The 13,175-nt window shown below is 39.7% G+C and overlaps 1 protein-coding gene across 5 annotated transcripts in view; it reads left to right on the forward strand.

Moving 5' to 3' along the window:
* FRS2 (fibroblast growth factor receptor substrate 2) overlaps positions 1-13,175 on the forward strand; it is a 52,555-nt gene that overhangs the window by 23,601 nt on the left and 15,779 nt on the right. For all 5 annotated transcript variants that reach the window (XM_021385143.1, XM_021385138.1, XM_021385139.1 and 2 more), the window contains exon 2: positions 12,084-12,190. The gene's annotated coding sequence lies outside the window, so the exon portion shown is untranslated. The remainder of the gene's footprint in view (positions 1-12,083; positions 12,191-13,175) is intronic.

Consider the following 13,175-nt stretch of genomic DNA (forward strand, 5'->3'; position numbering starts at 1 on the left):
GTCCTCTTTAATATGTGTTTTCCTATGTGGAAATTAATCACAATGAAAATGCATGTAGTGATGGAAGGTAAATTCGGGAGGTGTTAGCCCCAGGTAAAGAAAAGACCTCATTGTGGAATTGATGGCATTTTCAAATGATGCTGCTTTGATATGGTTATGCCTAACAGTGGTGATAGTGCATTGACATCTTCAACAGTGTCTAGAATTAAACATTTTCAAGAGAAAATGGATATTCAGTGTAGCCATCAGATGCTAGCAAAATGAATAGGCAAGGAGAAGCTTGCCCGTGCTGGCTGTAAACCAAATCAGCCCATTTTCCATACACAGTGTTTGAAGTTTTCATGTGGTATTTTAAAGTTTATTGTCCACGTTCTTACTGTCTAGAAGTTGCAGAAGTGACAGTGTGAACTCATGCGTAGAGGTTACTGTTGAATGCAGTCCACAGCAAAAAAAGCAACAATAAAAATCTTATCTGAAGTCATTGAGGGCTGCAGCATTTCAGGTAATGTTTGACGCTGCACTGTGCTTGGAAGAATGGCTCCATAGCCGAGGGGGCATGGAGGTGTGTGAGGGTTGTTGGAGGCTGAAGCTGAAGACTGCTGTCCCAATACCAGGCAACTTCAGCGCAATTCTTAGGCCTTTTGTTTTTCATTTCTTTTTTTAATTGAATTTGTTTAAACTGAGCTATACCTCTGTTGTGTTGCCCATTAGGAGAGGACTGCAGCTGAATCTTTGTATGTAATTACGAATCCCAGAACTGCTCTAAATGCTGCCCCAAGAATGAGGAGCATCAGGCAGGTGGGAGCTGCCTGTAAAATAAATCCGTACGCAGCACTAAAGAAAATGATTTGGCTCCTTTGTGAGCACACATGCTGCACACATTCAGGCAGCACACTTGATCACAAAATTTGCACCTGCTGTCAGGACAAGAGTCCAGGAAGGCTACTTTTTCTCCTTAAAAATTATCTGCTGCTTACAGTAAAAGATGATCGTTTCAGTACAAATATGTTTAATGTTCTCAATTTAAAGAATTATGACTTTTCTGTGTAGTTGAAGGTGCCAGTGCTTACAAATGTTGTGTGATACACAGAGTAGACAGCAGAATCTAGAAAACCTTCCACAGAAGTGATCTCTAAAACACACCTAGTCAAACGTGTTAATGGAAGGAATCTTATGGAAGGACTTATTTAAATAAAATTAAATGTGACTTCTTTTGATCAGGGAGGCTTTAGTTTATTGTGAATTCCTTCTCTTCGAAATCGGCACCTTCATTATGCAAACAGGCTTTCATACTACAGGCTTGGAACAATAAAATGCCTGAGGAAGAGCCCTCAGTAATGCCTTGAGAAGAGTTCATTCTTACACAAAGAAGAATAAAATCAGAATATTTTTCATTACCCACCATCTCAGATTATCTCACCCCAGATAAGAGTTTTCAAGGTAATATAGTTTATAATAGAGATTTAGAAAGCTATCGTGGGGGAAAGAAAACAAATTGTGTAAGTAGTAGTAAATCATGAGATCCACAGCTGATAGCATTGAGAGATTTAAAATGTGGCTGGGTTTGCAAGCAATGTGTGCATTTTTACATTGTAATCCATTATTTTGGGAAGTAAAAGAGAGCAAGTAGTTACTCAAGTTAACTTTAAAATAAAACTGGTAGTTCAGCGTAATTATTTTACAGCGTTAAGCAAAGATGTAATTAGTTTATATTTTTTAGGAAGAATGGTGTAATAAAATGCAAGGTAAGGTGATGTTTTTTTCTCTAATTTCAAAATTGGTTAACACTTATTCACTGCAGCCTCACATCCACTTGCTCAAGCAGTGCCAAGACTTGTGCCCAAGTGGATTGGCCAGGGTCTCTTGTGAGAGACGTGGGACGAGAGAAAAGTTGTCAGTTCCTCTTCATTGGCAGTAACAAAGTAATTTTTGGATGACCTTTTATTTCCTTTAGTGATTAGCAGGTGTTGTGACCTGGTCATTTCTTTCTTCAGCTTCCGTAAATCTTGAAGACAGCCAGCTATTCATTGTCTGGTTTTCCTTTTTTTTTTTTTTTTTTCCTTTAATGAATTATTTTTTTAATATGTTTTAAATTTGTCAGTAGTCTGTGTTGCAGGTGGGTTAACAGGAAAAGGATGGATTCATGCGATGTGGTGCAAGCTCATGAGGGTCTGTATGTCTGGCAGAGATTGGAGATGTCTGTCCTGTGATCAGGGAGCATGCCTTGCTGCTGGGAGAGCTACTGTGTGAACAGTGTTCTTCTTCCTCAGTACATGCTAAGCTCTTAATCCTCATTCTGATGTTCAGGCACTGACACACGTACATGCACACACAAACATTTCAGTGCATGTTGCGTATGGATCTCATAGTATTTTTAGTGATCTTTAAAATCTTTAGAAGATATTTATACAAAATGGGCAACTCAGTGTGGATTCTGCGGAAAGGTACATTAATTATAAAAGACAGTGCTGTGTCATATTAACACTGGACGGCAGTCATCTAAAGTAGTATAATACTCATCCAACAAAGTAAAGCATTGTAGACTCCTTACTGAGAGATCTGGGCCGCTACCGACATTTCCGTTTGATGTTTTAGCGATATTCAAGAAGAAAACATTTTCTAAGGCCCAAGGAGGAGCTTCTTTTAAAGACTGAAAATGTGATATAAGCAAGTGAATTTTTAACCTGTGCTACTTGTAACGCTCCTGTACAGGGAGATCACAGTACAGTTTTTTGGTAACTTCTACCTCAAGTAGGAAAAAACCTTCTGGCGCCTGGATCAGCTAGGCTAGTTGGGAGTGTGTTGAATCACTAACAAAGGAGTAGTCAAAACTAATGGAGATGTTGCAAAGGCTAACATTATTTAGTTGCATTTAAATTGACAGTAGAAGATTTGGCAGTGAACACAAGAAAATGGTTGCTGAGGTGCGCAGATGTTGGATTTTACTGAAATCTAATGGGAAGATGAGAATTTGATTCACTTCATATAGCACAGCACACGGACGGGCACCTGCACAGTAAGGTTGCTGTGATTTAACAGATCACCCACACTTACTAAATGTACATGTGTTCTTTTCTATTGCAACTGTAAAGGAAAAAAATTAATCTTGCTTTTTGACGGATGCAGTTCAGTGGTTACAAAAGGTTCCCTAAGATCATGGATCTTATTTCTCATCAACCGTCAATGAAGAGTCTGAATAGTCCTTCTGATACAGAGGAGAATGTAAATAACTATAGATAATCTTCCCCGTGTATACCAGGAGTTGGGGCTGTAGGGAAGATGGAGTTAAACACTATTAGAATTTTTCCTTAAAGTGAGGAAAAAAAATATATGAGAAGCGCATGAGTGAACAGAGTTAAGAAATGGGAACTATGATAAATGGAGATGACAAACTATTCTTAAAAGAACACAGATTTCATGATGAGATGGAATTTTCAGTTTTCCAAGAAACAAACAAAAAACCGCCTATAAGAGTGTGATTTTGAAATAATGCCTGATTACTTGTATCCCTGTGCTGGGAACTTTTTGATAGAGAAATAGAAACCAAGGGGTGGACGAAGAAGGGCATAAATTGAGAATACGTACTTATATATACTTACGTAGTTTTATAAAACACACTGGGATGGTCTTAGTTTTGATAATATCTTGCTATGTCTGCTTTTAATTTTGGAAAGACAGACCTTGCAGGTTTTTTAATGTTATCTTTATTAATGAATTAGAAGACTTGTGTGCAAAACACTTCAAAAACATAAAAGCAAAGCTTAACCTTTCCTGAAATGTTTGAATGAACAGTATTTCTGAGATTATAGTATTGCAAAATATAAACTCAGTGCCGCTTAATTACAAGAGTTGGCACTTTGCTGGCTTTGAAGAATTGGCAAGAGCCATGAGCCTCAAGTTTAGAAGGCATTTGTGGTTAAATACTGGAGAGCTGACTCACTATTTCAACAGTTTCAAGCCAGGCATCCTTTTCAAGAATTAAGCTTGATTCTCCCTTTCTCATAGCGCCCATTTATTGACTTAATCGTTCATAGAATCGTAGAATGGCTTAGGTTGGAAAGGACCTTAAAGATCATCCAGTTCTAAACTCCTGCTGTGGGCTGGTTGCCACCCACCAGATCAGGCTGTCGGGGATCCCACCCAACCTGGGCTTGAATGCCCCTGGGTATGGGGCATCCACAGCTTCTCTGGGCAGCCTGTGCCAGGGCCTCACCGCTCTCTGAATAAAACATTTCTGCCTAACATCTAATCTAAATCTCTTCTCTTTTAGTTTAAAGCCACCTCCCCTTGTCATAGAATCATAGAATGTTTTGGGTTGGAATGGACCCTTAAGATCATCTATCACTATTAGACCATGTAAAAAGTCAGTCCCTCTCCTGTTTATGAGCTCCCCTCAAGTATCAGAAGGCTGCAGTGAGGTCTCCCTGCAGCCTTCTCTTCTCCAGGCTGAACAAGCCCAATTTCCCTCAGCCTTTCTTCCCAACGGAGGTGCTCCAGCCCTCTGATCATCTTCATGGTCCTCCTCTGGACCTGCTCCAACAGTTCCACATCCTTCTTGTGCTGGGGTCCCCAGGCCTGGACGTAGTAGTCCAGATGAGGCCTTATAAAGGCAGAGCAGAGGGGGACAAGCACCTCCTTCCTTCAAGTCTATTTTCCTGTCTCCTTGCCTTTCTCATTGAGCCTATATCCAAAAAGCTCTTCTGCAGCAGTGATACTGCAATCCCATTTCTGCTCTTTGCTGTTGCATAAAAATGATGCTTGTGTATATTCTGTTCCACAGAGGGCATTTTTAACGGTATTTGGAATTTCCAAGACTAAAACAGTTTAGTAGTGTTCGCTTGTTTAACCTAATGTAGTGGTTTGGAGTTTGGTGTTTTGGTCGTTTCATTTGAAAGGGTGTAGTTATCTGGGAGGCATTCATAGAAAACAGTATCCTGAAGTTGTTTTATTAAAAAGTTATAAAATTGCACGTGTTTAAGTTGTTTTAAAACTGATACAAACTATTCAAGCTATAATTTAAGTCTTGTTTCTCTGGAAGTTTAAAGTAAGGGGATAACTTTTGGAGAGCAGTTAGATAATACAACAAGGAACATCATTTCATCCTCAGAAGGATTAAGGGGAATGAGGGAGTAAATGGCTCTTGGATTTATTATCAAGATGCTTTTTCATTAAAGAACAATGAAATGTGCTAAGCTAAAAGATTTTAAATTCCATTTAATGTGATTTACCTCTGTGCAGCTATTGAATAGAATAATTGTATCAACCTAGTACCTAGATATGACTGTGTTTTGTGTCACATTAGCATGGGCCAAAATACAGAGTGCCATAAATCAGGAAAAGGGAATGTGGTCTCAAAGTGTTACACTAGAACTAAGTGGACAGGTGTGGGACTAGTGTTACATAGGCAAGCCTTAGATGATGTATCATTAGCATGATGTGGTTACTTGCTGCAGTTCCCTGTGCTCTTCTCACCTGACTCTTTGAGCTGGTCTTTAATCTTCATTTTTACAAAGCAACTGGGATGAATATAAATGCTTTCCTTGTGGGAGTGAGCAGGTATTTTTGCGGGATTAGTGAGTAATGGTATTCCAAGAAATGTTTCACTACGCTAAATGCTCAAATTCAGGTTAAAATAATCACTTTTAAGAACTGGAGAATTTTTTTTTAATACTAATATGCAATTTCAAAATTGTACGTAGTGGCTTTTCAAGCTGGTTGGCAGGCTATTTAGGAACATTTCCGTAAGAAAAAAATAATCTCCTAATGCACTCATCATTTATTTATTATTATTTTTTAATAGTTCTGTGTTATTGTTTTACATAGCACCATCTAGTGCAGGGAAGGAAGGAAGAGAAAGAAAACGTTGGTAGTCAGTTTGAATCCAGGTACACTGAAAAATGGCACTGAAGTCTTGAAGATCTGAAACCCACCAATGCAAATCTGTGTGTTGAGAAGGAAGGAGGGGGAAAAAAGAATGAGGAAAAAAATAAAAAGAGCATCTCTCCTGAAGGTGAGGAGCGGGACACGGCCGGGCCTGGGGTCTGTGAGGAGCATGTTGCTGCAGCCTTGGTGCTGCTGGGAGAGGAATGCTGCCAAGGGCAGGGCCCTGGTGGGCGAGTGTGGGCAGTTGGTGTGATCCCCGCCGGCCCTCCTAACCGCGCCTTCAAGGAGGGCTGCGAGGGCGGCCCACAGGAACGACATCTAATGAAAACCTTGAGGTAAAACTCCACCTGTTCGCATAAACAAAATTATAAACCAGGTTCTGCAGCTTCACCTCTACCATTCATAGCTTGTTTTCCATAATTGCCGCCGGTGGCACCAAGCTCTTTCTCAGCGTGTTTCTCTTCTTGGATCTCCTTCGTTGTAGTCTTTAACTCTGTTATGGTTTGTTAGTGCTGGTGTTGTTTCATCCTGCCAGTCTTTCTGCTAGCGAGCGCTGCTGCCTTTTCATCCTTCTGCTACTTACGTAGCTTCAGTATTAATTTTCTTAATTATCACTGCCAGATGGATGAAGGGCAGGGATTAAGTTTGACCTTAGCTCAGTTTGCTTTAGCGTTAAGACACCATCTCTTTGGAATACATTCGCAACGTATAGGTGAGTTATGTTACTGTGGTCAGATTGAGGGGCCAGAGCCAACCAGGGCATTTGAGAGAGCAGAGCTGATTGGAAGGATGGCAGTGTGTGGGGAGGCAAGGAGGCAAGGTTTCTGCTAGTTCTGTTAAGCATTCATATCCCTTAAAACTGCTGTGTTTCCATGGGGCTGTGTTCCAGCTCTGGCACCTCTTACGTCTGTTCTGTCTCCAAACATGAAAGTGAATTAGTCAGTCTTTGCTGATGTACAGAAATCTTTAATTTTTTTTTTCCAAATAATTACAAAGTGAAGACGTCTATTCTGTGACTGTTGGGGGAACAAGTCTCTGGGAGCTGACCACAGTATGTAATTACTAGTTCAGGGTAAATGCTTTATTTTGATGCTACATTTCTTATGTGCATGTGAGGTCTGGGACGTGGGAGTCCTGTGTTCCAGAAACCTAAGTTTTGTTTTCCAATTGAAAGAACTTGGCTTCGTGGTAGTGAATGCACACTAGCCAAAATAAATAGAAGGTCATGGTATGGGCTATTTTAAGTCTTAAGTAGGATACCAGGATTCTTAAATCATATAGAATTTGCCACCATGGATTACATCACAACTCTGAAGACAGAATTTGCCACATCAGATAAGTTATACGCTGAATCTGTTCTGTTACCCAGTTCTGACATGGGCAGATTCGACTGTCAGCAAAACTCCAAAGGACTGATTGCAGTACCATTTCAACCTCCTTCACCTATCTGCTGGAAGGAATCAAATGATGATAAAACAATTTTTATTTTAGTCAGCAGCAGTTTTCCTACATGGTAAGTTGGTCTCTCTATTAGTCTGCCTGCTGTCTTCAGTGCCTTCCAATTTGATGGAAAAATTGTGCAGAGAAGATAAAGCAGCTTTGCTGTAGTGACATCTCTGTCCCAAGTTACTTAGAAATTGTGTCTGTGTAACCTGAAAGGCTAATATTTTTGCTTTTGGTTTGTACTTGATCTCTGGGATGACAGTATCTTGGTGGAGTTCTTCTATGCTCTGCAATAGCTGTCAGCTATCAACTCTGAGCTGGGAAAAATTCCTTATCCTGTTGTGTCCCTAGGGACTTGGCTGTGTTTTCTTCAGGTATTTCCAGTTGTGAGAGTTGAAGGGAAAGATGTACCGGAATGAGCTTCGGAGAGGGGCAGGTTGTGTGCTGTATGGCTCATCCTCGGGCAAACAGAAAAACAGAAAGCATGAATTCAGTGATGTTGTTGGCTTTCAAATGAATTGAGTATGTAAGCTTCAGGTTCTGTCAGAAGAAGTTTGGGCAAGTGAAGTTAGTGCAGCCTTTGCCATTGTTTGGGATGAATGTTTTATATTGGATTTTAATTTGCAATATCTTTTAAACTGTGTTTTCCCTCTTTGACATAATTCAATCCTTGGTATTTTTCATGAGGGATCTAGCCTGCCTCGAATTGCATTCTCCTCACTGCTTATATTTTTGCAGGGCAAAAAAGTTTCGCCCTGCAAGAATTCACTGTTCACAGATTAAATTCACCAGATGTAATTAAATGTCAGGCAATATTTAACATCAACTCTTATTTAGTATTGCTCTGTAAAAAGTTTTAAAGGGAGAAATAGGGCCTTAAAAGGAAAAAAAAAATGAGGGACGGGGGAGATGAAAAGTTCTTGAACTTTCAGGATTGCCCCAGTGGTATCCTCGGTTCCATCAGAAGAGGTGAGGCCAGCAGGGTAGGGGAGGTGATTGTCCCCCTCTATTCTGCCCTCGTGAGGCTCCAGCTGGAGTACTGCATCCAAGTCTGGGGCCTCCAATGCAGGAAGGATGTGGAGCTTGTGGAGAGGATCCAGAGAAGGCCACGAGGATGGTCCAAGCGCTGGAGCACCTCTCCTATGAAGATGGGCTGAAGCAACTGGGCTTGTTCAGCCTGGAAAAGAGAAGGGTGCAGGGAGTCTTCAGTATGGCCTTCCAAGATTTAAAGGGAGCTTATAAACATGAGGGCAACCAACTTTTTACATTGGTAGATAGTGATAGGACAAGGGGGGAATGGTTTTAAACTAAAGGAAGGGAGGTTTAGATTAGATGTTGGGGGAAGTTCTTTACTGAGAAGAGTGGTGAGGTGCTGGAACAGGCTGCCCAGAGAGGTTGTGTGTACCCTGTCCCTGAGGTGTTTAAGGCCAGGTTGGATGGGGCCCTGGGCAGTCTGATCTAATGCCAGGTCTGGCAGCTGGCAACTCTGCCTGTAGCAGGGGGGCTGGAACTTGATGATCCTTGAGGCCCTTCCAAGCCAAACCATTCTATGATTCTTTGATAAGGCACTGCTGACCAGCTTGGTTCAGGTAAATCATGGCTAACACTTTAGGATGGTTACAGAACACATTTTGGGAAATGCTTTAGAAATTGTCAGAATTTGGACTGAGGGATTCATGTATGCGTTGTTATTGAAGACAAGACAAATATGAAATGCCAGATGTGCCAGCATCAGTTTGTGCAATATTGCAATTTTAAAAAATAATTAATGATTTGAAAAATACTATTCTACATAGTATGCTAAATAGAATTCTTTAAATGAATGAAAAAGGTGAAATACTGCTTGTGTTGATCTACCCATCTCTGAATGAGTTTATGATTTTAATATCCCTCCAAAACTTGCAGCTTTTTTTTTTTTTTGTCATAACACACATTTCCATAGAAACTGATGTTTGCTGTGGGGAGTTGACAATATATTTTTTTTTAAATTCAATTTTTAAAGCAAGTATTTTGAATAAGATTAGGAAATAAAAGCACAGGGGTGTTGTGTGTTGTACTTGTTGGGACTGTTCTTCCAATTTATTTTTAGTAGTCAAGGTCCTTGAAAACAATGAATGCCAATGCTTTGAGATTTAAAATGCAGACATTGTCTTCCAAATTATGCAATTCAGAATGTTACAGGCAAAAAATGATAGTATGAGAGGGTTATATATAGCTTAGCTCTAATCAAAACGTTACCAAATGCTTCTGGAGGAGAAGGAAAAACCCTGATCATAGTCTTTTTTTAACTAACATTTTGTGGTATGAAAAAACCTAAAAATCATGTTCGTATGCTTTAGTTGTGTTCTCTGCTCCCAGCTTGTGGGTCTGACTGAGAGCAATATGTAGAGGATCTGGCAGTGGAGGGGTAGCTCATGGGTTTAAAATGCCACTCTTTCAAGAGAGTACATGCAAAAGGTGAGTTTCCAGCCAGGGCTCCTCTGCTTCTCCCTGCCTCTTCTGAAATGTGCTATGACTAGAGGGGTCCTTCCTTCCCTGACTTTTATGGGATGTGTGCTAGAAATAATTGCAAACAGAAATCCCCCAGAAGTTAATGTTTGGTTCTGCAATTGTGCTGGTAGTGCTGGCTGAGAGGCTCCCCCAAAAAGCCTTAAGGTGTTTTATGTCTAAGGATCTGCTTAGTGTATGAGGGAAAATAGACGTGTTTTAGGTTACTAATCCAACTAATAAACCTTACTGGAGCTCTAACAGTTCTAACTTTCACTCCTTTTAACAAGGTGTAGATAAGTGCAGGTCTTGCTTTGTCTTTCCTGGCATTTCTTCCTTGCAGTGCAGTAATAAATGCGTTGGGAAGAAGTGAAAAATACTCTCCTGCCCTTCTCCCTGCTTGCACCACTGATGCTTTATGAATGAGAAGTTACAGCTCCAAAATCTGACACTGGAGTCATGATTGAGAAGATTAACTTTAGGGTTGTGGCTGTGAAAATGTCTACTTCTCCTTGTGTGCATAAATTCCTGTAAATACTTCACAATCGGGGAAGATTTAAGAAAATTGCAAATTGAATAAACAACCCTTAAATGAAACCCAGCTTGTAATGGAGTGCAACTTGTTGGAGAATTTTGTTACTGCTTTGTGTGCTTTCATTTATCCACTAAAAATTACCTTTAGATCACTTAAGAATTCTTTTGTAATTAAAGCAGGCTAGTTGACCTTACATAGTCAAACCATGGGAAGGATTAAAAAATGCTAGAAAAATATTGGGGTAAATATTGCAAACACGTGCATTGGTGTTGTTTGCACGTGCTTGTGATTATTGTTTCGTATATAATTTTTGTGACTAGCTGTAAGATGCAGCAGAATCCATCAGAGAGGATGGGTCCTATTTTTTTTCTCTCACATCTGTTTTCTCTCCCTTTCTGCAAGTTTTAGCAAGGAACTTGAAAAAATAAGTCAAGGCTGGTAATTAGTGAAAGGGCTGAGTTTTCTGAAAATTGGGCAGAGGGGACTGAGGTGGTCATTCTGACCCCAGCTAGCTCTGGGACATGGTAGACCCTCTGCTGAGATGGTTTGGTGTGCCAAGCCAAAAAAAAATGAAACCTGGCCAGAAAAATCTGTGTACAACAGATTGGGTAGGGCCATAATTGAAACAGTGTCTACGTGTGTTGCAAAGGGTTTGGTCTTGAATACAATTGCTGAAGATCAAGAAGGCTCATGGCTAAAGCACGAATTATATTAAGGGTACATGACTTGCTGCAAGTTACTGAACTAAATAATACCTGTGCAAGGAGAGAACCTTTGTGTTACATACACAAATAGACATATCCATCAAATGGTTCAATAAAGCTGTTCCTCTGCGCCTTTGTGAAAGCTCGGGCTTAGTTTCAGTTTAAATACAAGCTGTTATTTATTCCTTTTTTTTTAAATGTGACAGTGCGCTAAAAAGTGTACGCTTAATTCTGACATCCTTTCTATTCTAACTAGGAATGTTTTTTAGGGGGTTAGACTGAAGTAGTCGGTTAGTACAGTATCTTGCTTCTTAGAGTAGCCAGTAGTATATAAATAGGTTGCTCTGAAAGTAATGCCTCCTATTTATTTCTATAGAAACTACAACAGATACAAAGAGCACAGTAACACTATTTGATAGAGCAAGTTCTCAGCTACAAAACGCTGTTTTTCAGGATGACTTTCCCCTTACGTATAGGGAAGAGAATAATAAGAAGGAATGTTCAGTGATCTGATGTCTGTCCAAAAATCAGTAGCAACAGCCAGTGAAAGGAAGCGATTTATGGTTAATATCACGGAGCAAGAATCATGAGGGGTGCAGAGAAAGGGTGATGTGTTAGCTGTACATATTGGCATTTGTATGTGTTCAGGAGATAAGCAAGAGACTTAAGCAGAGTAAGCCATGTGCATTTCTGTTTGTCTACTGTGGTTTGGTTCTGTAAGCATGAAGTATAATAGGAGTTTTGCATTGTTTCTGTGCAGTAAATTGGGTAAAGAGTCGTTGGAGTCCCCAGTGTGACAGGCTACCCTACAGGCAGTGATTATTTTCTTCCAAGACCAGATGGTACTAAAATGCTTAGGAAGTTCATAAGAGATGAGAGTATGTCTAAGGCTCCACTTTAGAATCAGCTTAGCCATGAAAACCTTGCTTGACATAATGATGCCGAAATAAAATATCGTATGTATTTTGTTAGTTTACTTGCCAGCTTATCTTAAAAAATGAGAAAAATTAAATTTTTATGTACTTTTCTAGTTCTAGGTCAAATGATTAGTTCTGTGACAAGACAGCATGACACTTTGAAGTATGACAGAAGCCCTGATGCCGCAACAGAAGCTGGGAATATTAATGGCCAAATCTAGGTGAGTGATTTTAACTCTGATGGTTCCATAGCTGTTGCTTTTCTTCCTCACTGCTTTAGTTCCCCCTTCTGCTTTGAAGCAGCATTATGGTTCTTGATATTCTGAAGTTTTAATATTAAAATATATTGGAGATGAAGTAACAAGCTTATATTATTATTGATTGATTACATCCCCTTTCTTTGTCTTTCTTGAGATATGGTAGGTATACTACTTATACTATATGTCCTTATTTGCAACTCTATAGATTTTTCCCAAATTACCTTTACTTCAGTTTCCTGTATTTTTTACTGCATTTACTGCAGTTATTTTTTTTTGAATTGTCTGTTGAGTTTACTACTGAGTTACCTTTATGGTGAATGCAAATACTGTCACATGATTACAGCATAATCATATTACACCAACCATATTATGTTTAAGATTGATCTATAGTGGGGTGATAGAAGAAGAAAGTTGTGAGACTACATTCTCTGGCAGTTTTAGTGTACTGTTCTATGAACGTGTACCATTCATACAAAAATCTTTTAATTTGAAATCCCAAGAATATAAAATATTTCTTTTTCTTGATTTAGACATGGTATTGGTTGAATATTTTATTGTTGTATAGTAAATAGAGCAGACTATGTAACACAGTTTAATCCAAAGAAAACTTATTAGGAATTAAAAAAAAACAAAAAACTAGTTGTAAACAGTTTTTTATATGGGACTCTTTTTTTCCTTTACTTTGGTTTTGTAGTTGTATGTACATTGCTATATGAGAAGTATTTTTAAGTAGAAGCATGGAAGCTGAGCACGAAGCTTCCTCCAGGCCTGGTGTGCCTCCACCTTCGATTGAGCTGCAGCCCTAGAGCTCCTCAAGCCAGGGCTCTTTGTGTTTGCTGCCTGTGCCTGGTAACCTGCAACACAGTGCTGGTGTGGGAGCCAGTCAGCGCTGTGTTCAGCAGTCTGAGTTGAGGAGTGCTCAGTTAAGGGAAACTGGAAGCTGGGT

Source organism: Numida meleagris, chromosome 1 (genome assembly GCF_002078875.1).
Source record: "Numida meleagris isolate 19003 breed g44 Domestic line chromosome 1, NumMel1.0, whole genome shotgun sequence".
Taxonomy (NCBI): domain Eukaryota; kingdom Metazoa; phylum Chordata; class Aves; order Galliformes; family Numididae; genus Numida; species Numida meleagris.